Here is a 23,581-nt window from a genome sequence, read left to right on the forward strand (position 1 = left end):
ATTTTCATTCCTGTCCTCCGGAACTCTACGGAAAGCTTTCAGGGAACAGAAGCTCCCAAAAGCGAAGCCGAGAGGATTACTTAGTCAAGCCCCGTTAAGGGCGGTGCAATTCTGCCTTGGGCAAAGACACTTGAGAGTCACTACAACAGGCCCCTCCCCCAGAAGATCAACAAAATATCCTGCCAGGACGAAGTTCATCTATCAAGGGAAGCGGGTTCAATACTTAGGACAGCAGCGGAATTCCAGAAGAGGAGAAAGCAAAGCACGGAACTCATGGCTTTCTCCCCATGATTCTTTAGTCTTGCGGTTAATTCAATTTTTTTTCAATTCTTTTTTCTTTCTTTTTTCTTCTTCTGCTAATTTTTTTTTAATATTTTATTTATTTATTTGACAGAGATAGAGGTCACAAGTAGACAGAGAGGCAGGCAGAGAGAGAGGGAGAAACAGGCTCTTCACTGAGCAGAGAGCCTGATTTCGGGGCTCGATCACAGGACCCTGAGATCATGACCTGAGTGGAAGGCAGAGGCTTAAACCACTGAGCCACCCAGACGCCCCAGAGGAGGAAGCAGGCTCCCTGCCAAGCAGAGAGCCCGATGCAGGGCTTGATCCCAGGACTCTGGGATCAGGACCTGAGCCGAAGGCAGAGGCTTAACCCACTGAGCCACCCGGGTGCCCCTTCTGCTAAATTTTTTAAAACTTTTACCCTTTTCTTTTTTAATGTTTTTTGACTAGTTTGTCTAAAATATGTATTTTTTCTTTCTTTTTTATATTCTTTCTTTACTTGTTTTATTTTTTAATTTTTTTTTTCTGAACCTCTTTTTATCCCCTTTCTCCCCCCCCCCACAATTTGGGGTCTCTTCTGATTTGGCTACAGCGCATTTTTCTGGGGTCTTTGCCACCCTTTTAGTATTTTATTTGATCCTTCATATCCTCTTATCTGGACAAAATGACAAGGCCGAAAAAATCACCACAAACAAAAGAACAAGAGGCAGTACTAAAAGCTAGGGACTTAATCAACACAGACATTGGTAATATGTCAGATCAAGAGTTCAGAATGACGATTCTGAACGTTCTAGCCGGGCTCGAAAAAGGCATGGAAGATATTAGAGAAACCCTCTCTGGAGATGTAAAAGCCCTTTCTGGAGAAATTAAAGAACTAAAATCTAACCAAGTTGAAATCAAAAAAGCTATTAATGAGGTGCAATAAAAAATGGAGTCTCTCACTGCTAGGTAAATGAGGCAGAAGAAAGAATTAGTGATATAGAAGACCAAATGACAGAGAATAAAGAAGTTGAGCAAAAGAGGGACAAACAGCTACTGGACCACAAGGGGAGAATTAGAGAGATAAGTGACACCATAAGACGAAACAATATTAGAATAATTGGGATTCCAGAAGAAGAAGAAAGAGAGAGGGGAGCAGAAGGTCTATTGGAGAGAATTATTGGTGAGAATTTCCCTAATATGGCAAAGGGAACAAGCATCAAAATCCAGGAGGTGCAGAGAACCCCCCCTCAAAGTCAACAAGAATAGGTCCACACCCTGTCACCTAACAGTAAAATTTACAAGTCTTAGTGACAAATAGAAAATCTTTTTTTCTTTTCTTTTTCTTTTTTGAAAGGAGCCTGGGAAAAGAGGTCTGTAACATACAATGGTAAAAATATTAGATTGGCAGCAGACTTATCCACAGAGACCTGGTAGACCAGAAAGAGCTGGCATGATGTATTCAGAGCACTAAAGGAGAAAAACATGCAGCTAAAAATACTCTATCCAGCTAGGTGGTCATTGAAAATAGAAGGAGAGATAAAAAGCTTCCAGGACAAACAAAAACTGAAAGAATTTGCAAACACCAAACCAGCTCTACAGGAAATATTGAAAGGGGTCCTCTAAGCAAAGAGAAAGCCTAAAAGTAGTAGATCAGAAAGGTACAGAGACAATATACAGTAACAGTCACCTTACAGGCTAATAATGGCACTAAAGTCATATCTCTCAATAGTTACCCTGAATGTTAATGGGCTAAATGCCCCAATCAAAAGACACAGGGTATCAGAATGGATAAAAAAAACAAAACCCATCAATATGTTGCCTGCAAGAAACTTATTTTAGACACGAAGACACCTCCAGATTTAAAGTGAGGGGGTGGAAAACAATTTACCATGCTAATGGGCATCAGAAGAAAGCTGGGGTGGCAATCCTTGTATCAGATCAATTAGATTTTAAGCCAAAGACTATAATAAGAGAAGAGGAAGGACACTATATCCTACTCAAAGGGTCTGTCCGACAAGAAGATCTAACCATTTTAAATATCTATGCCCCTAACGTGGGAGCAGCCAACTATATAAACCAATTAATAACAAAATCAAAGAAACACATCAATAATAATACAATAACAGTAGGGGACTTTAACACTCCCCTCACTGAAATGGAGAGATCATCCAAGCAAAAGATCAACAAGGAAATAAAGGCCTTAAATGAAACACTGGACCAGACAGACATCACAGATATACTCAGAACATTTCATCCCAAAGCAACAGAATACACATTCTTCTCTAGTGCACATGGAACATTCTCCAGAATAGATCACATCCTGGGTCACAAATCAGGTCTCAACTAGTATCAAAATATTAGGATCATTCCCTGCATATTTTCAGACCACAATGCTCTGAAGCTAGAACTCAATCACAAGACGAAAGCTGGAAAGAACCCAAATACATGGAGACTAAACAGCATCCTTCTAAAGAATGAATGGGTCAACCAGGAAATTAAAGAAGAATTGAAAAAATTCATGGAAACAAATCATAATGAAAACACAACAGTGCAAAATCTGTGGGACCCAACAAAGGCAGTCCTGAGAAGAAAATATATAGTGGTACAAGCCCTTCTCCAGGAACAAGAAAGGTCTCAAGTACACAACCTAACCCTACACCTGAAGGAGCTGGAGAAAGAACAAGAAAGAAAGCCTAAACCCATCAGGAGAAGAGAAATCATAAAGATCAGAGCAGAAATCAATGAAATAGAAACCAAAAAAAAAAAAAACAATAGAAAAAAATCAGTGAAACTAGGAGCTGGTTCTTTGAAAGAATCAATAAGATTGATAAACCCCTGGCCAGACTTATCAAAAAGAAAAGAGAAAGGACCCAAATTAATAAAATCATGAATGAAAGAGGAAAGATCACAACGAACACCAAAGAAATACAGACAATTATAAGAACATACTATGAGCAACTCTACGCCAACAAATTTGACAATCTGGAAGAAATGGATGCATTCCTAGAGACATATAAACTACCACAACTGAACCAGGAAGAAATAGAAAACCTGAACAGGCCCATAACCAGTAAGGAGATTGAAACAGCCATCAAAAATCTCCAAACAAACAAAGCCCAGGGCCAGACGGCTTCCCAGGGGAATTCTACCAAACATTTAAAGAAAAACTAATTCTTATTCTCCTGAAACTGTTCCAAAAAATAGAAATGGAAGGAAAACTTCCAAACTCATTTTATGAGGCCAGCATCACCTTGATCCCAAAACCAGATAAGGATCCCACCAAAAAAGAGAACTACAGACCAATATCTTTGATGAACACAGATGCAAAAATTCTCACCAAAATACTAGCCAATAGGATTCAACAGTACATTAAAAGGATTATTCACCATGACCAAGTGGGATTTATTCCAGGGCTGCAAGGTTGGTTCAACATCCGCAAATCAATCAATGTGATAGGACACATTAATAAAAGAAAGAACAAGAACCATATGATACTCTCCATAGATGCTGAAAAAGCATTTGACAAAGTCCAGCATTCCTTCCTGATCAAAACTCTTCAAAGTGTAGGGATAGAGGGCACATACCTCAATATTATCAAAGCCATCTATGAAAAACCCACTGCAAATATCATTCTCAATGGAGAAAAACTGAAAGCTTTTCCGTTAAGGTCAGGAATATGGCAGGGATGACCATTATCACCACTGCTATTCAACACAGTACTGGAAGTCTTGGCCTCAGCAATCAGACAACAAAAAGAAATTAAAGGCATCCAAATCAGCAAAGAAGATGTCAAACTATCACCCTTTGCAGATGATATGATACTATATGTGGAAAACCCAAAAGACTCCACTCCAAAACTACTAGAACTTGAACAGGAATTCAGTAAAGTGTCAGGATATAAAATCAATGCACAGAAATCAATTGCATTTCTCTACACCAACAACAAGACAGAAGAAAGAGAAATTAAGGAGTCAATGCCATTTACAATTGCACCCAAAACTATAAGATACCTAGGAATAAACCTAACCAAAAAGGCTAAGAATCTATACTCAGAAAACTATAAAGTACTCATGAAAGAAATTGAGGAAGACACAAAGAAATGGAAAAATGTTCCATGCTCCTGGATTGGAAGAATAAATATTGTGAAAATGTCTATGCTACCTAAAGCAATCTACACATTTAATGCAATCCCTATCAAAATACCATCCATTTTTTCAAAGAAATGGAACAAATAATCCTCAAATTTATATGGAACCAGAAAAGACCTCGAATAGCCAAAGGAATATTGAAAAAGAAAGTCAAAGTTGGTGGCATCACAATTCCGGACTTCAAGCTCTATTACAAAGCTGTCATCATCAAGACAGCATGGTACTGGCACAAAAGCAGACACATAGTTCAATGGAACAGAATAGAGAGCCCAGAAATAGACCCTCAACTCTATGGTCAACTCATCTTCAACAAAGCAGGAAAGAATGTCCAGTGGAAAAAAGACAGCCTCTTCAATAAATGGTGCTGGGAAAATTGGACAGCCACATGCAGAAAATGAAATTGGACCACTTCCTTACACCACACACGAAAATAGACTCAAAATGGGTGAAGGACCTCAGTGGGAGAAAGGAATCCATTAAAATCCTTGAGGACCTCTTCGACCTCAGCCACAGCAACATCTTCCTAGGAACATCGGCAAAGGCAAGGGAAGCAAGGGCAAAAATGAACTATTGGGATTTCATCAAGATCAAAAGCTTTTGCACAGCAAAGGAAACAGTTAACAAAACCAAAAGACAACTGACAGAATGGGAGAAGATATTTGCAAACAACATATCAGATAAAGGGCTAGTATCCAAAATCTATAAGGAACTTAGCAAACTCAACACCCAAAGAACAAACAGTCCAATCAAGAAATGGGCAGAGGACATGAACAGACATTTCTGCAAAGAAGACATCCAGATGGCCAACAGACACATGAAAAAGTGCTCCACATCACTCGGCATCAGGGAAATACAATCAAAACCACAATGAGATATTACCTCACACCAGTCAGAATGGCTAAAATTAACAAGTCAGGAAATGAGAGATGCTGGCGAGGATTCGGAGAAAGGGGAACCCTCCTACACTGTTGGTGGGATTGCAAGCTGGTGCAACCACTCTGGAAAACAGCATGGAGGTTCCTCAAAATGTTGAAAATAGAACTACCCTATGACCTAGCAATTGCACTACTGGGTATTTACCCTAAGGATACAAAGGTAGTGATCCGAAGGGGCACGTGCACCCGAATGTTTATAGCAGCAATGTCTACAATAGCCAAACTATGGAAAGAACCTAGATGTCCATCAACAGATGAATGGATAAAGAAGAGGTGTTATATATACACAATGGAATACTATGCAGCCATCAAAAGAAATGAAATCTTGCCATTTGCAACAACGTGGTTGGAACTAGAGGGTATCATGCTTAGTGAAATAAGTCAATCGGAGAAAGACAACTATCATATGATCTCCCTGATATGAGGACATGGAGATGCAACATGTGGGGTTAGGGGGATAGGAGAAGAATAAATGAAACAAGATGGGATTGGGAGGGAGACAAACCATAAGTGACTCTTAATCGCACAAAACAAACTGGGGGTTGCTGGGGGGAGGTGGGGTTGGGAGAGGGGGAGCGGGTTATGGACATTGGGGAGGGTATGTGCTATCATGAGTGCTGTGAAGTGTGTAAACCTGGTGATTCATAGACCTGTACCCCTGGGGATAAAAATACATTATATGTTTATTAAAAAAAAATAAATAAGAGGGTGCCTGGATGGCTCAGTGGGTTAAAGCCTCTGCCTTCAGCTCAGGTCATGATCCCGGGATCCTGGGATTGAGCCCCACATTGGGCTCTCTGCTCAGCGGGGAGCCTGTCTCCTCCTCCTCTCTCCTCCTGCCTCTCTGCCTACTTGCGATCTCTGTCAACTAAATAAATAAAATCTTAAAAAAATAAATAAATAAGAAATAAAAAATTTAAAAAAAAAGTAATTCAAAGAGACACATGCACCTCTATCTTTACTATGTATCATGGCCAAATTATGGAAGCACCCATTTGAGAAGAATGGATAAAGAAGTGATGCGATTATGTGTGTGTGTATATATATATATACATATATATATGTATATATATATGAAATGGAATGTTACTCAATCGTAGAAAAGAATGGATGAATGAAATCTTGCCATTTGCAACAACATGGATGGACTTAGTATAAAGCTAAGTGAAGCAATTCAGAGAAAGATAACTACTGAATGATTTCACTCATACGCAGAATTTAAGAAACAAAACAAAGAAAAAAAAACAAAGACAAACCAAAAAATGGTCTATTCACTGTAGAGAATAAGAGATGTTTACTAGAGAGGAGGTCTGTGAGGGTGTGGGTAAAATGGGTGAAAGGATACACTTATTGGATGAGCACTGAGGAATATATGGAATTGTTGAATCACTGTACTGTACACCTGAAACTAAGATAACACTATGTGTTGATTATACTGGAATTAAAATTTTTAAGAAATATGTAAATAAAAAGAAAAAGTAATAAAAGAAAGAACAAAAGAAAAAAGAAAAAGAGAAATGGGGTGGGAGGAAGGAAGGAAAAAGAAACAAGTAAAGTTAGGTAATTTAGGGGGTCCAACATATTTGATAAAACAGAGTTTAAAATGAGGGCCTCATCTTACTGGCTTCCTACTGTAGGATCTGCATATGAAATCAGAAATTGACAATTTTGCAAGTCAGGTACCTTTAGGAATTTCAAATATTATTTTTCCTGGATGTTTGTTTATCTGGCATTGTTTATCTAGTATGAACTCAAATCTGTGAAAATGTAAGGACAATGACTAAAGAAAAACAGGTGCAAACAATTCTGAATAAAAGAGACATCTTAATAAAATCTCTTTAATATGTCATTTTAAACTACTTTAAAGGGTCCCAGTTGCTTGTGCTAATAAAGAGTCTGTTTTAAAATAACATGCATGTTGATAATTATCATTTGGGAGTGTTTTAGAATAAGGTTAGCAGCAAAAGAAACTTCATATGAAGTAAACTTTTCCTAATTTATTTAGAGTGGTAGAAAGCATCACACTATAGCATATCAATTAATCTCCAGCTTTTCTGTTGAATATCTTTTATTTAAAATATCTTTTTATTTAAAAGGTTTGAAGTACTTTAATTAAAATATTTCTATTACATATACTGGGGTCATGGGTCAGTCATGAAACTTGGACTTTCACACTGTAACAGAAGCCATGTCATACAGCAAAGAAAAATTACAGTGAGGAAGTCCTAAGTATTTTTTATGGGTCAGAATATAAAATATCCATGTTCAACTCCAGCTAACTCCATTAAAAAAAAATAATAAAAGATGATATTCTCCTGATGTAAATGAAAGGATCTATGTGAAATGCAAGGCTATTTATGAGATATTTGTTATTTCTGTGGGCAAAAACTGGGTTTATAACCAAAGTAAGTGGAAACCTTCAAATCTTCTTAAAATTATTTTCCATTCATATTTGTATTTAATAAAATATGTATATAATAAAATATGGTATCAGACTATAATATACTTCACCATAGATGGTTCTGGTTTTGACAGTTACTGACTTTAGCACTTACAGTTCCTTAGCCACAATTAGTCAGAGATTTGGCAAAAAAAAAACATGGAAATGAGAGAACCTGTGTATTGCCACAGTTTCTTTTTGTTTCTTCCACTCTTTCACACACATCAGGCATAGTGGAGGAGCTGGATTACATTTACTTGGCTAAATCAGTTGCTGAAAATTCATTTTGGTCTGCTTATAAAAGTTCATTATTTTCCTCAATTTTCAGAAAAAAAATGGAGACTTCTTGATAATTTGCACTTTGACTGCAGTAGGAAGTCCAATTGACTTAAACATTAAACATGACTTGGGACTGAGATACATATATATTTCTGTCTGGTGTTAAGTCTTTCTGTTGTCTCTTCTACCTAGATTAATGGGCCATTAGGTTGATATTTGTGTTCAGAAAGGAAAGGCAGATTTGTGATGATCTGAGAAGGAGAAAAGTTATCTTAATGCCTATGGAAACTTTCAGAAATAACTTGCCCTGGAAAATCCAATGTGTGCTTGCCAGACACTAAGGAGCAAATACTTTGCCAAGGGAAATTATATATTAATGTTGATGTGAATGAACTACAAATTTATTAAAGTTACCATAAAATCTAGCCTAAAAGTGCCATTCAAAAATAATCCAAATGAGCTGTAGATAAGAGCTTGAGGATTTTTTCCTTCAGGTTGAAAGGCAGTTGCATGTCTTGTAGGGAAAAAACCAAAACAAAATAAAACAAAAAACAAAACACCACTTTCTCTTAATTCTTCAGAAAAGAACCAACAAGAACTGTTTCCTCTTTATTTCCCTTGCTTAAATAAGGCTGAAAGTAAAGGAAGCATGTGTCTGAAAGGTGGGTTCTGACAAACAGTACCAAATTTAACCAGCAAGAGGATGATAGTACAGAGACAGATGGGTGAGATTTATGAGGAGACCTTTTGGAAGTGGCCTCAAACAGGTGGTTGCCCAAAAGGAGTCAGTGCCTATAGTGTTTTTGGTTGGAGGAGTAAGGGGGTGGGGAAGGGATCTGTGTCAGCAATAAATACATTGGGGCATGCTGACTGAGACTTGATATTGTTTGTCGGTTGTCTCTATTTTTGTCTAAACTGCAAAAGCTATTTCATTGTATTTTGAGAAGAGCAGAAGGTCTTGGGTTCTGTGATTGGTTATTGTTTTGAAAAGGAAAGAAAATTACCTTTTATTTTCTTTCCATTGGCATTAAATCTCCAGTAGAGATTCAAAGGATGTTCCGAGTCACTGCAACTATCTCAAGGAGCTTTTGAGTCCATTACTTCTGACTAAAGTTTTGTAATGCTCTCACCATTGTAGGAAAAACTGCAAATAGAAGCCTAGGAAAGCAGTTTTGCAAGAAGGTTTCGATGTTTCCACTTGCTTTGAACTCCTAAGCAAAGTCAGATTTTACCTTTAAGTTATTTACCAAAAGGTATTTTGAAGCCTGTGCTAAACAAAGCCTTGCATTTCCCACCCAAGGAATAACTGTATTTAGAGTAGTGTTTCCGATGAAATTTTCATGATACCTTATCATAAGATCCAAGTTATTAAAAAGAGAGAAAATTATGTGCTGTATACTTTGTCAGGGGCTCCCCTAAAGCCCAGAACATGACAAAATCAATTGCTGTGGGGATACTATAGTTTACAACCTAGTGGGAGAGATCAGACAAATTAAACAGTCACAGTCTGAGTAGGCTAAGTACTATAAGAAGCACTTGACAATTTAATGGCATAAAGAACTGAAAATTATGCTCATTTACACAAAACTCCAATGCCAATAGATGTTCCTAGTCAGGATGGTCATCTTTGTAACTCTCTAGTATCAATAGACTTTATTACTGGGGGTGAGGCGTGATCCTGAGATTTATGACTGAAGGACCAGGTTCTTTCTGTCTTATGGACCATTCCTTCTGTGAGTCCTCAGGGATTCTACCTGTGAGCAGGAACACTGAATGAAGGATCATTTATGAGATAGTTTTAAGGTCAGGTCTGATATTGCCATGATTTATATCTAGCTGTATTCCATTGCAAAGAATTCAGTCACATGGGCATATCTATTTACAAGATTTCATATGACTCTATAACAAGAAGAAAAAGGAAACAGTTTGGTGAGCAACTAGCTAGTTTCTGTGGCACAACATACGTACCAATGAAGTACACAGAACTGCTGGGATATCTAGGAGATCCATCGTAGCAAAACTTAGAGGTGGCAGGATATCAAAAAAAATGGTTTCCATGTGGGATGGCAACTTCCTTGGAACTGAAGGAGGAATAAGAGTTGAACACAGGGTAAAGAGTTTAGAAGACAGTGGTCTAGAAGGAAGAAATTATGAAAATAGACAAGAATCATTAGGATAATCTTTAAAACATAAAATGATCCCTTTGAGAAATTAAGATTCATTGCCTTTTTAACTTGTTTTAGAGTCGTGGATTTAAAAAAAATTAATAACTGAGATTCTTCTACATAAATGCAATACTTAGAAGATTTAGAAAACTTTGTGCTAGCTGTCTTAAGATGAGTAGGAAAAATGAGCATTTGCCTTAGCTTGGCTTTCAGGATTTAACAGTCTAGGTGGCATCCAGTTCTATTAAGAATAAAGGATGGAGGGGCGCCTGGGTGGCTCAGTCTAAGTCTCTGCCTTCAGCCCAGGCCATGATCTTAGGGTCCTCAGATCCCTCCCCCCTCTCTCTTTGCCTATCTCTCTTCCTACTTGTGATCTCTGTTTGTCAAATAAATAAATAAATCTTAAGAAAAAAAAAAACAAGAATAAAGGATGGAAGTTTGGAAATGTATTATGTAATTTCAAGAAGCAAGAAACTGAGACATTTGGTAAACTTGATGAAACAGGTGCAAGAAGGTGGTGTGGCCATTTTATGTCAGACATTCTAGTCACAATCCAAAATATTAAGGGAGAGTCAATATTCACTACTTTACAGCATACAGACAAAAGAAAGTTTCATGTTAATTTTTGGCATTTCACTACTTCAATTAAAGATTTTGATCATATAAAATTGATACCAGCTTCTCACCTACCCTTTTCCTTTTTCTACTGTCTCAAACCATCTTTAAAAAGATAATGGCAGATGGGGACTCTGGGTAGTGGCTCAGTCGGTTGGTTCAGGACATGATCCCAGAGTTCTGGGATCAAGCCCTGCATTGGGCTCCCTACTCAGCGGAGAGCCTGCTTCTCCCTCTCCCTCTGCCTGCTGCTTTGCCTATTTGTGCTCACTCTCTATCTCTCTGTCAAATAAATAAATAAAATCTTTATTAAAAAAAAAAAAGATGATGGTTTGTCTCCTGCTCCAATTTCCCCCAACCATGAGAGACTGTGGACTCTGAGAAACAAACTGAGGGTTTTGGAGGGGAGGGAGGTGGGGAGTTGGGTGAGCTTGGTGATGGGTATTAAGGAGGGCATGTATTGCATGGAGCACTGGATGTGGTGCATAAACAATGAATTTTGGAACACTAAAAAAAAATTAAATTAATTTTTTTTTAAAGGTGATGGTAGAATTAGAGTTTGAAATACATTTTTAAAATAGTTTTGTTTTCTGTCTTGTTAATTAGGTTTTGAAACTCTTGAGGCCAGGGACTGTCTGAAAATACCTATAGTGGCTGATACAAGGTAAGTGTGCAACACACTTTAACCCTTCTTTCTCTGCTTCAGTTTCTAATACCTAATACAGTGCCTGCTATATAGTTGGCACTCAGCAAATACTGACTGGAATGGACGCATGGAAGGAATAGTCAAACATTGTATTCTACTTACTTATAGTCCTCTCAAAAAATATAGTAAGATTAAATCGTTCTTTACTGTGAATGACCAGTTTTTTTCTTTTATAAATAAAATTTATGCTTACAACAATGGAAGAACTAGGAAATGATCTGTCAATGAAGGATTTATTTTTCAGTTCTGAATCATGGATGATGTTAGTCACAAATGTGTTGGAAATCCAACAATGGGTTAAAGTTTTGAACTGGAGCAGCAGATGCCTATAGATTTAAATGTTGATTGAATTTAGCTGCTGCTGCTATGAAATTATTAGCCTTCGGCGGTGGTCTCGCCTACATATTTTATTTTATTTTATTTTTTTTCTGGAAGCTACAAAGCTATTTATTGTTAATGAGGGAATAAAGCAAGAAAACAAATTAGCAGATAGATTAACAAAATTTTAAGTGTCTAATCTCTGTTAAACAAGAACAGGTTATAATGTGATGCATTTAGTTCTTAGTATTTTGCAACAAAATTTTTGCTATTAACACAGCTTTGTTACCTTACATATCCCTTCTCTAATATAAACATTTTATCTATCACAATAATAATTTTTTGATAAAATCCTCTACCCAGTACATTTTTCTTGCCCATTGCAGCTTAATATCTTGTTTTTAATCTTAAAATGACAATTCTCTAAAATAAATCATTTTTATGCTCTCCCTAAAATATTTTATCTGTGGCTCACCATTTAAAACTATTATCTTAAATAAATCTGTGATGAATTATAAAATAAACTAAATGATTTAAATTGAGGTTTCTAAATACAAATTTTGTAAATAAAGTTTACAAATTTTAAAAGTTACATAGCATGCTTAAATACTCTTCTTTCCTAAAAGTTTTAAGTTCCCAGCGTAAAGGAAAGAATACCACCTCCCAAATTCTCTGTTAACTTCATCCTTCAGTTGATGTTTCTTATGTTTCTAAGAAAAAAGGGACTATTAATATATAGAAAAGGCACACACAGTTCTTTCAGAAACCAAGATATGGTTGAAGTCAAATTATATGAGAACTGAACAAATAAGCAAGAGGGGCAAATGTTGTAGTAAATTCAGGCTCCCAGCCTATTTCCCCTTTAGTTCCTCATTGTTTCTATTTTATATATTAAGATTCATCTCACCTTCACCATAAATACCCCTAGTCAAAATGATGCTGTCTTCTGAACTTCTGTGTCTTTGTTCATGACTCTCTTATGATATTAATCATTCTGTTCTATGGTTCAGCAATTTGTATAGAATCAGTTTCTATTTTCTGAGCACATAATGTTCCAGAGTAAGTTTAAAAACCAGTTGTTCAGGCATCCCAAGTACTTATTCCCATAGAACAAATAATACAAATGATGTTCCTATTTTATTTTAAGTTCTATCTCTGTCTGATCTAGTGTCAATAAAAAATATTTCAAATATACCTCCATTTCTGATACTGCTTCTTCAGAACAAATCAACTCTATCATAAGGGGCAAATTGCATAGGTTCTAAACTTAGACTTACCTGAGTTTGCTATTGCTATCTGTTTGATCTTAGGCAAATTATTAACTTGTGTGTGTGTGTGTGTGCATGCGAGGTTTCTCATCTGTAAAATGGAGATAATAATTATATGTACTTCCTAGACTGTTGTCAGGATTAAATAAGTTTTATATGAAAAGTCCTTCAGAAAAGAACCTGATATATAGTAGGGGATATATAGGGTAATCTGTAAATGTTATCATTATATTCATTGAATCTTGGAATATCAGGAACTTATCTGCTCACATATAGACATGTTTGAAAGTGCAAATATGCAGTGCATTTTAGAAGTTTATCTTGTGGAGACAAGATAGATGAATCAGAGAACACAGTATCTCTTGTCTGTATATTCAAGATGAATAAAAATGGAAACAAAATAGTATAACTATCTTCATCTCATCACAGAAATGACAATAAAAATAGCAGTGTTTATTATTGGTATTACTTACTGAGTTCTTAAGATGTGCCAAGCGTGAAGTAAAGGGCTTTGCATGACATTCTCATATCTTCTGATTACACATAAAGAAACTGGTGGTAAAGAAACAAAGATCTCTCACAACTAATAAGATTTAGAGCAAGAATCCAAACTGCAACCTTTATGACTTTTGTATTTTACAGTGTTTCCACTCCACCAGAAACAGTGACTTTTCGGATTAATATTCAAAAGTCCAAAGTATTTTTCAGATTAATATCTACTCATTCTAATATATTTTAAGAGGCTCTTCTGCCACTTAACAAATCTATCTAGTTCTTTCTAACCCTGACTTCTAGGATGTCTAAAAAGTATAAGATATTTTGTCAAACAATTGTGTAAAGTACAAAACATTTTATTTATTGCATTATATTTTATCACTATTTCCCAAATTGTCTTCTCCTCCATTTGTCTGAGATCACCAGCTCACTTAGTTGCTGTTGCTTTAGGGCATTACATTAGAAATTCTTCTTTCCCTCTGTAGTCCATAGTCTATGAATTTTAGATAATCCGTCTTAAAAACAGGCTACTAACTCTAACATATTACAAAATATTGAACTTTTTAATCTTGTCAGATGAAAGCCAGATTTCTTATTTGATGTATCCTTTATCCCTTAAATGTATTTAACTTTATTTTTGATATGCATAATAATTTCATGTACCATACATATTTCATTTATTCTTTATAGTAAACCTCTGAGCTTCCATCTTAGGATAGGGACCAGAGAACTAGAGAAACTAAATATCTATCCAGTCACACAAGTAGTAGTAGTAGTAGCGGCAGTAGTAGTAGTAGTATCAGAATTTGAATACAGGTGGAACTCCAGAGACAACAATTGCCATTATGTTGTGAGATTACCTTGAACTGAGAAAACCAAAACCAAAAGCATCAAAAGCAAAAGCATCAGCTTCCACACTCCTGGAAGTTCCTCAGTGTCTAGATGGGAAATTTCTTGAAGGGAGGGTCTACATCTTTTTACTCATCTTCTTATTCCTCATAATTTAAGAAGAGTGCCCTGACACCATGGACAGTTAATAAATGACTGCTTGAGAACATTAGGGATATCTAAGAATTTTTTTAAGGATTTTATTTATTTGTGAGAGAGCAAGAGCACTAGCAGGGGGAGCTGCAGGCAGAGGGAGAAGCGGGATCCCTGCTGAGAAAGAAACTCCACGTGGCTCTTTCTTCCAAGACCCTGGGATCATGACCTGAACCGAAGGCAGATGCTTAACTGACTGAGCCACCCAGGCATCTCTCTAAGATATTTTTAATGATGACTATAACATTCTTGAATTAAAGTTTCAAAATATTTTGCATTGGGTTCATTGACCAAATTTAGCCAATTTTGTTAAGTGAGCTTTCTTCTTCATGTATCATCACTGTCACTTTTCAAAATTGGATCAAGCTAATGTTAGCCAGAAACTGTTAAACTGTCTGAATTTGGAAATTCACAAATATATAAGGTGAACATAATATTATTGTGAGTTCGACAGCCAAGTGCTTGGCTTATTTTGGCAAGTGTAATTTAGTTTCTTGTGAATGATAACATTTGATTATATGCTATGTGGTATCATGTTTTAGTATAAGGACAAATGCCAATGCCTATAAATACTTCCACATAATTAAAGTCACCTTCTGGAACTTTAGTTACCTCTTAGAGTTTCATCAATTAATTAAGTCAGAAATACCAAGTTTTTTTTTTAGGTGATTTTAAGAACTTTTTATAAAGTTCTGACTAGCGCTATTTTAGAGAAATAAGGCAGATTTGCTAAGTAAGGCATCCATTAAATGAGCCAGATTCCAGGTTTTTTAGTAAATAAATAATGTTACATATGAGGGGGGCATATTTAAATCTGTATTAGAGATTTTTGATTATGATCTTAATTTGCTAATCCCAAGTAAAGAACAAGATACTCTAATTAATGGAAGGTTAATTGTGTACACAGACTGTATGGTTAAAAGAAGGAAGCTCAGCAGGATGTTCTCTGAGCATTTCTTCTTGAGGGAGTTATGTTTTTGTATTCAAGAGTAGTAACCAAAAGTCTCATGTTGTGCATTGCATTTAAAAGACTTACTAAATTATTTCCTAACAAGTCAGTATAAGAACAGTGATATGTATAATCTAACAACTTGGGGGGAGGGGGTTGCTAAATGCTTTCCAGCTCTAAAAGTCTATAATTTCAATGATCCTTTACCATGAGTAGACTTAGAATTTGATTCAGTGTGTCTCTATTTACATGGTCAGTGAATGTTAGGATTAATACAGACCTTAAAGACTATAGGCCATGTTTGTATATGACAAATTTGGAGCCAGAGAAGACAAATGACCTGCCCAAGACCAGAAAGATATTTGGTAATATATCTGTGTTTCAGGTGTTTCTTTAATCTACATTTAAAACCACATTATCCTTCAATGGAAAAAAAAAATCAAGGCGTAAAGACTAAAGAAGTTCACCTAGTTCAAAATCATACTTTACAGGAAACTTCCCTATGACATACAGTCAGCCAGTCTGTGATTTGAACTATATATTAACCTCATTTTCATTACTGGCTAGCTCTAATTCCAAGACAGGTCTTCCTTAAATTGATACAAAACGTATCTGCCTTTATTTATTTCCATTGTCTTCCATTTTCTATGTAAAATATCCGTAGCATCTTCAATGATTCCTTCTATGACATGAGTTTCAGATGTTCATGATTTGATGCGTCCTCCCAGCACATCAATAATATGTTTCACATTTCAGGTTGATGTCAGAATTAAACACAATGTGACAAATGGTATCTACAGACTACCTTAAGTGCGGGAAGGCTGCTATCTCTTGATCTGACTGTACTTGTAGAATTTTAAATTAAAGTTACCTTTAGTATAGTTTCAATCTCTTATAAAACAAAAGAAAGGTATTTTTCACATAGACTAATATAGATCTTATGTTGATTTTTATATTAGTTTGCTATTTTTATCATTTTAAGTAAAGATTGACAGGATTAAACATAACAATTTGCTGTTAACATCACCATAATCAAAGACTATCAGTTTGGATTGTTTGAATTGCTCAAGAAAGTCATGATGATAAAAAAAAAGAATTTCAATCTAACTTATGTTCATAATGACACAAAAATAAAGCCATATAAAACAAATTATAGGATCACCTGGATGGCTCACTCGGGAAAGTGTCTGACCCCTGATTTCAGCTCAGGTCAAGATCTCAGGGTTGTGAGATCTAGTCCCATGTTGGACTCTGCACTCAGCACAGAGTTTTCCTGTTCCTCTCCCTCTCCTCCTCCCCCTGAGCTTTTTCTCTCTCTCAAATAAATAAATAAATAAAATCTTTAAAAATAGTATAAGGTAGTTAGATTATGTAATTATATCATTCTTCCTGACAATACCATGTATTAATCAATATAAAGTGTAAATCATCAACCCCACTTTTAGTCATAACCATCAAGCTGCTTGTAGAAAGAGAAGCTAAAAAACAGGTCCCTTTAATTTTTCTCTTGAACTTTAAACTGCTCCTAAAAAATAAACTTCTATCCATTACAAAAAGAAAAGAAAGAAAATCTTGCTTTGCAAAAAAAACTTTTTAACTAGGCTGGACTTACATCTCCTATATGTATACATATCCGAACTAAGGATATATTCTGACCATCTAATTATCTAGAATCAAATTTCATTAACATGTGTGTATTTTTAAATCTGTCAGGCTTTAGTTAAGTGATTAAATTGAAGATCACTGGATGCAGCCAAATTAACAGAAATAGACAAAAAAGAAGAAAAGTGGCTAAGTAAAGTTTAGAATAAACTAAATGGTTCTTAATGGCCAACCAAATAGAGCTAAAAATAAGGGTTGACTTTTTTTTAAATGTTTCAAGTTTTTATTCAAATTCCAGCTAGTTAACATACAGTGGAATATTAGTTTCAGGAGTAGAATTTAATGATTGATCAATTACCATACAACATTCAGTGCTCATCACGACTGTACTCCTTAATACCCATCACCTATTTAAACATTTTATTTATTTGACAGAGAGAAATCACAACTAGGCAGAGAGGCAGGCAGAGAGAGAGGAGGAAGCAGGCTCCCTGCGGAACACAGAGCCCGATGCGGGGCTCGATGCCAGGACTCTGGGATCATGACCTGAGCCGAAGGCAGAGGCTTTGACCCACTGAGCCACCCAGGCACCCCCCCCCCATCACCTATTTAAATAGAGGTTTACTTCTAACTCCTCCTCAGGGTAACTTTAATGATCAAATCATCCAAGATTATGTTCATAAAAGGGTAGATTTCACTCTCTAGAAATAAATGGCTGAATAAATAAATTAAAAAATGTCAATCAAATTCAGTTATAGGTGGTGGAGTGTAGAACCCAAACCCACTAGTAAGTTGAGAAACTTCTTAGATGTCTGATCTTTAAGTATCCATATTTATCTGCTTTATTCTCTTCCACTGTTTTCCTAGTTATAGGATATAGAAAGATGAGAGATAAAATATCAGATAATAATGAGATTATTTGAAACATTAAATTTTGGTGCATAGTAGTGGGATGTCTGCTGTTCAACGGGAAGTGTTTAGAGACTCAGCTCCAAAGAATCACCGAGAAACTAAGTTCAAGAATATCTAAAAGGCTTTGCTTTTGTTATTTCGTTTTCTGTTTGTTTGTTTGTTTGTTTTGAGATCTCCAAAATTGGGAACTAAGCTATACCCATTGCATTTGGCTCTGCATTTCCAAGTAATGTGAGTTTTTGCTAGTATCTAACAATTTCTTATATATTTAGTGGGATCAAGTTAAGAGTGGTTAGGATAGGCTGTGTTAAACATGGGAGAACTGGGGCACATTCAATTGGCTAAGCATCTGCCTTCAGCTCAGGTCAGCATCCTAGGACTCTGGGGTCAAGTCCCACATCATGCTCCCTGCTCAACAGGGAATCAGCTTCTCCCTCAGCCTCTCCCCCTGCTCATGCTTGCTCTCTTTCTGTCTCACTGTTTCTTTAGAAAAAAAATGAATAAAATCTTAAAAAAAAAAAAAAGACACAAAACAAAACCATGGGAAAGTTGTCTCAGTCAGGGTTAATAAATAGGAACCGAAGTTACAAAACAGGTTCACACAGGAAGGACAGTATTTCTCAAAACAAGCAGTTAACTTTTTGATTCCTACATCTATAGGAATTGTTAAGACTATTTTTTGTACATTTGATAAACATGTCTTATATGATCTTATATAATGTATTAGCAAAGATTTTAGAGGTTTATTGTTCTTGTGGTGATGATGCAGACCTAAAGATGATTTTTTAAATCTCATGTTTTGTTTAAATCTTGAGCACATGAAATAGCTCCAAACTTAAAAAAAAAAAAAAACACAAAAAAACCACTTCTGAATCTGATCCCAGAGTTTCCTATTCAGAATCATATTTTTATATCACATTTTAAAATATCAGAAATCATTTGTAGTTACTGAATGGAATTATGAAATCTATAAAATAACTTCTTTTGAAAACAGTTGTCTAAAATTTGCTTAAGATCTTCATGTTACTGCATTTAAATCTATAGTAATGCCAAGAGAGGATTGTATATATACAATATTTTCCCTTCTGTCACAAGGTTTATGTTATTGAAAATCTTCAAGGCAGATAAATGTACACATTAGGAATATATAATTTATAAGGTTATATTTGCACCAGTGAAAGTTTATATGAATAATTTTAGCTTGATGAAAGGTATGTAAACATAGTAAATGAAGACATAGTTATGATAATTTATGTATCTTAAGTGAATAATTGTGGTTGAGAACAAAATCCTTTTTTCATTCATTAAATATTTATTAACCAGTCATTACTAGATGGTGGAGATGGATAAAGGTTAAAAAAAAAAAAGATAGTTGTTCTCAAGGAGTCCAGAATCAATTAAATGGAGATAACATAAAAGCAAATAAGTATAGGATCATTTTGTAGTACCTTTTAATGCAGAAGCATGGATACGCTAATGTAAGTGCATACAGTTAGAGTTCTTATAGCAGAGTAGATGATCCAGATGCTGGTGATACAATGTGGAACAAAAACACCTTAGAGTAGGAGAGGCAGATGGTAAAGTAAAATAGATAACAGAGTATATTCCAAAGTGATGTGCAGGGGTGTTTACAATATTTCATAGCAAGTGAAAATGGGTACCAGCTCATCAGACACTGAACCACCCTGAATAAAAGTTCATTCTACCTGCTGAATATCAGACTTTGAATTAGTACTAACCGGAAAAATAAAACATGAAAGGAAAATTAGAATACCAGGTAAGGGGAAATATTGAAATTTTAGAGATTTTGAATTGAGAGAGACTTAAGAAAATCTCTCAAGATAGTAAAAAATTAGTCCTGTAGATAATAGAGGAAAACCATTCTAGAGAAAGGGAACAGCAAGAGCAAAGGCCACAGGAGGAGGATTACCTAAAGTGAGATGTAGTGAGAGAGCCATTGTGGCTGGAGTGTCCTGTGCAATGGGAGTTTGAAAGAAAAGACTTTTGTAGCTCCTAGTGAGAACTTCGACTTATTTCCTCAGTAAGATGACATCTCCTTGAAGGTTTGAACAGATGAGTAATGTGGTTGGTATATATTTTAAGAGGCTCTCTCAGGCTTCTGGGTTAAGAACTGACTAACAGGGGCAAGAACAGTGGTAAGTGTACTAGCACAGAAGCTATTGCAATTACGCAGGTAAGAGGTAGATCAAGTTTTAGCTTCAGGAATGAGAAAAGTGGCTGAATTCTGGACAATTACTGCTTTGAAGCTAAAGCTACCTGGATTTGCAGACAAACTAGATGTTGGATGTGGGGAAAGAGAGATAAATAATGACATGGACATGGAAAAAAACAAATAGCTGTCTACGTGCCAAACCTTATGCTAATGCCTAGTGAACATAAAGGGGAAATAAGACAGACATAGTCCATCTAGGATGCAGAGTCATTAAATAAACAATTATAGGATAATGCAAATATTCCCCAAATATGGGAAGCACAGGAGTTCTCAATAAGGTTGCTTAATCTACTCCAAATAGGTCAGGGACAACTTCTACAGGAATGAAAATTATGCCTGATTCTAAGGGTTAATCAAATTTATTTGGGTGAAAAGAGAGAATAGGGGAGAAGAAAAATTTGCTATTTTTGAATATTAGATTCCAAGCACTTTAATTTTGCTAAGATCTTCTTAATGATTTTATTGCTATGTCTTTTTAAGGTTAGTACATTCTTAGCAAGCTATTTCTTGTCACTGGCAGTAAGTTGATTGAAAGGCTATATTCTTATGCATTCATTCTTTCAAAAAAATATTCATGGACAACCCGTTTAGTACTAGAGTCTCTGTGCTAATTGCTGAGGAGTGTACCAGGGTGAATTATACTTAGATCCTTTCCAAAAGGAGCTAAGACCACAGTTTTGTCTTCCAGGTGACCTCCTAAGTAATTAAGTCCACTAAGGTATGCATTTATTTTTTTCAAGTTGTTAGTACACTAGATTTGCAGTATCATACATGGTGTGGGTTACCTGAGTTACTAACTACTCAACAGCTTGCTTTAAAAGCATGCAGTTTTTTTTATCACTACACTCAAGTCTCCTCAGCACCTATTAAACAGTGTAGCCAATGATAATATATTTTTTAAAGATTTTATTTATTTATTTGACAGACAGAGATCACAAGTAGGCAGAGAGGCAGGCAGAGAGAGAGGAGGAAGTAGGCTCCCCACAGAGCAGAGAGCCCGATGCGGGGCTCGATCCCAGGACCCTGAGATCACGACCTGAGCTGAAGGCAGAGGCCTGAACCCACCGAGCCACCCAGGAACCCCCCAGTGATAATATTTTTTAAGAAGTGAATATATTGTGGTACCTTGGTGGCTCACTCAGTTCAGTGTCTGCCTTCGGCCCAGGTCATGATCCCCTTGGATTGAGCCTTGCGTTCGGCTCCCTGCTCAGTGGGGAGCCTGCTTCTCCATCTCCCACCACCCTCCTTCTTGTGCCTTCTCTCTGTGTGTCAAAAAAAAAAAAAAAAAAGAAATCTTTTAAAAAATAAGTGAATATATTATTTTATCAACTGTAACTTTGTTACAGATCATTGAAACAGCCATGAAGAATTCCTATACATTTATATATTTTTAAGATTTATTCTATGAACTTTTTAAATAGGATATGCCAATAAGCTTTTATATCATTGTTTCTATTTAGGATTTTCATATACATACATATATGAATATATATATGAAATATCTATATTCAGTCATTAATAATCTTGAAATCAGTACTACTTAGAGAAGAGTAATTTTCTTCTCATTGACATGTGTACTTGCAGGCTTTCTCCCTTTTTTTATATCAATTACTTCCACAAATTCTAATTTCCATCAGCATATTTGACCTTGCTTTTTACATATTCACAATTTTCCCCATTTATAAACTTCCATTTATCACTCTAACCTAAACATTGATTTTAAAGCTTTCATATTTAGAATGCCTGGAATCATTTTCCTCATTTTTTTCATGATCATTTCCTTTACTTGAGGAAGAAAGTTTTTCTTCCTAATTCTCTATGAAATCAAGTATAATTTAGTTCATATTGAAAAGAAATACCAATAATGATTATAAATACATTTTAATGTGAATATTATTTTATAATCAGAGTCACTCCATCCCACACTAATTTTCCCCCTCAGATTTTGTAGGAAAAAGAATTAATCTGGCAGCAAATAAACGCAAAGTTATGGATCTGTGAAAGTTATTAACCTCTTAATGCCCCATTTAGCTTTTCCCATTCCACAAGAATCAATGATAAACACACCCATCCATTTTATGTTCGTCATTAAACCAGAGAGTTAACAAGAAGCAAGTGTCTCTAGTTTTGTCTTCAACTTGGTAATGTTTATATTATTCTAAGAAGACGGTACTGCTCCCCTGGTGGTGCCACAATATGGCAGGTGCTTTTTAAGCTTCCCTGGACAGCTATACTTATGATGTAGTGGAACCCATAATCTACTTTAAGTTCTACTTGATTTGAAAGTACCAGTCACCACACTTCTCTCTTGAATGGACTTAATTCCGCAGATCCAAATGCTGGCTCATTGTCATTCTGGACCATCACTCTTCCCTCCTATTCTCATCTTCCAGTCAATTGCTTTAAGACTTTTAGAAGTCTGAGGTTGAGAAATGATGAATATTTCACTTACTCTTTCCTACTTGTTTCTCTAGGTTGAAGAGAGACTATAAATAAATGCGTATTCTTTATATTTAGTACATTCCATTTTGTCAAATTGTCTTTCCAAAGCTTTCTGTTTTCTTAGCATCCGCTTAACTACAGCAGTGAAACAGTGCCTTCCATTGAAAATTAAGCTCTGGCCCTAAGCCAGGCTGCCTGAGCCAACACTAATATAATTCACAACTGGAAGAAGACAATCAATTAATCAATACTATAATTTGGAACTGACCATGGTAGTAACACTCACAGCTATTAGACTCAACTGACTGACACCATTTAGGATTAATGAGGTAGCAAGAGCAGGCAAACCAAAGATTCATTTAAAGATTTTTTCCCTTAAAATCAAACCACCCACTCTATTTTGTTATTTTTTCTTATTTAGTGATGCCACAGTGAAATCTAATGTAAATAAGAATTTGAAAGACAAAGAATCTTACCCATTACAGTGATTTTGAACAAGAACTTTAATGAGCCAATGAGGTAAGGATTGTAAGAAAACAATCCAGTTCAATGTTAAACTCTTCTGAAAAATCTAAAAACATGATTAAAACTGCTTTTCTGATAATACTTGGGCATTACTTGAAGCAACCTCATATAATCAGAGATTGGTATATCTATTATTTCAATAAAGGAATAATCACCTTTTAAACTATAAAACTTTAAAATGGTTTCTGGAAAACCCTTATCATTTATTCTGTTCTACCTATACAATAAAATAATGAAATAAAAC

At 35.6% G+C, this 23,581-nt stretch overlaps 1 protein-coding gene across 48 annotated transcripts in view; it reads left to right on the top strand.

Moving 5' to 3' along the window:
- Nucleotides 1-23,581, top strand: part of PTPRD (protein tyrosine phosphatase receptor type D) — a 2,308,694-nt gene that overhangs the window by 1,449,761 nt on the left and 835,352 nt on the right. For all 48 annotated transcript variants that reach the window (XM_046022098.1, XM_046022091.1, XM_046022095.1 and 45 more), the window contains one exon: nt 11,453-11,510. The gene's annotated coding sequence lies outside the window, so the exon portion shown is untranslated. The remainder of the gene's footprint in view (nt 1-11,452; nt 11,511-23,581) is intronic.

This window comes from Meles meles, chromosome 11, assembly GCF_922984935.1.
Source record: "Meles meles chromosome 11, mMelMel3.1 paternal haplotype, whole genome shotgun sequence".
Taxonomy (NCBI): Eukaryota; Metazoa; Chordata; class Mammalia; order Carnivora; family Mustelidae; genus Meles; species Meles meles.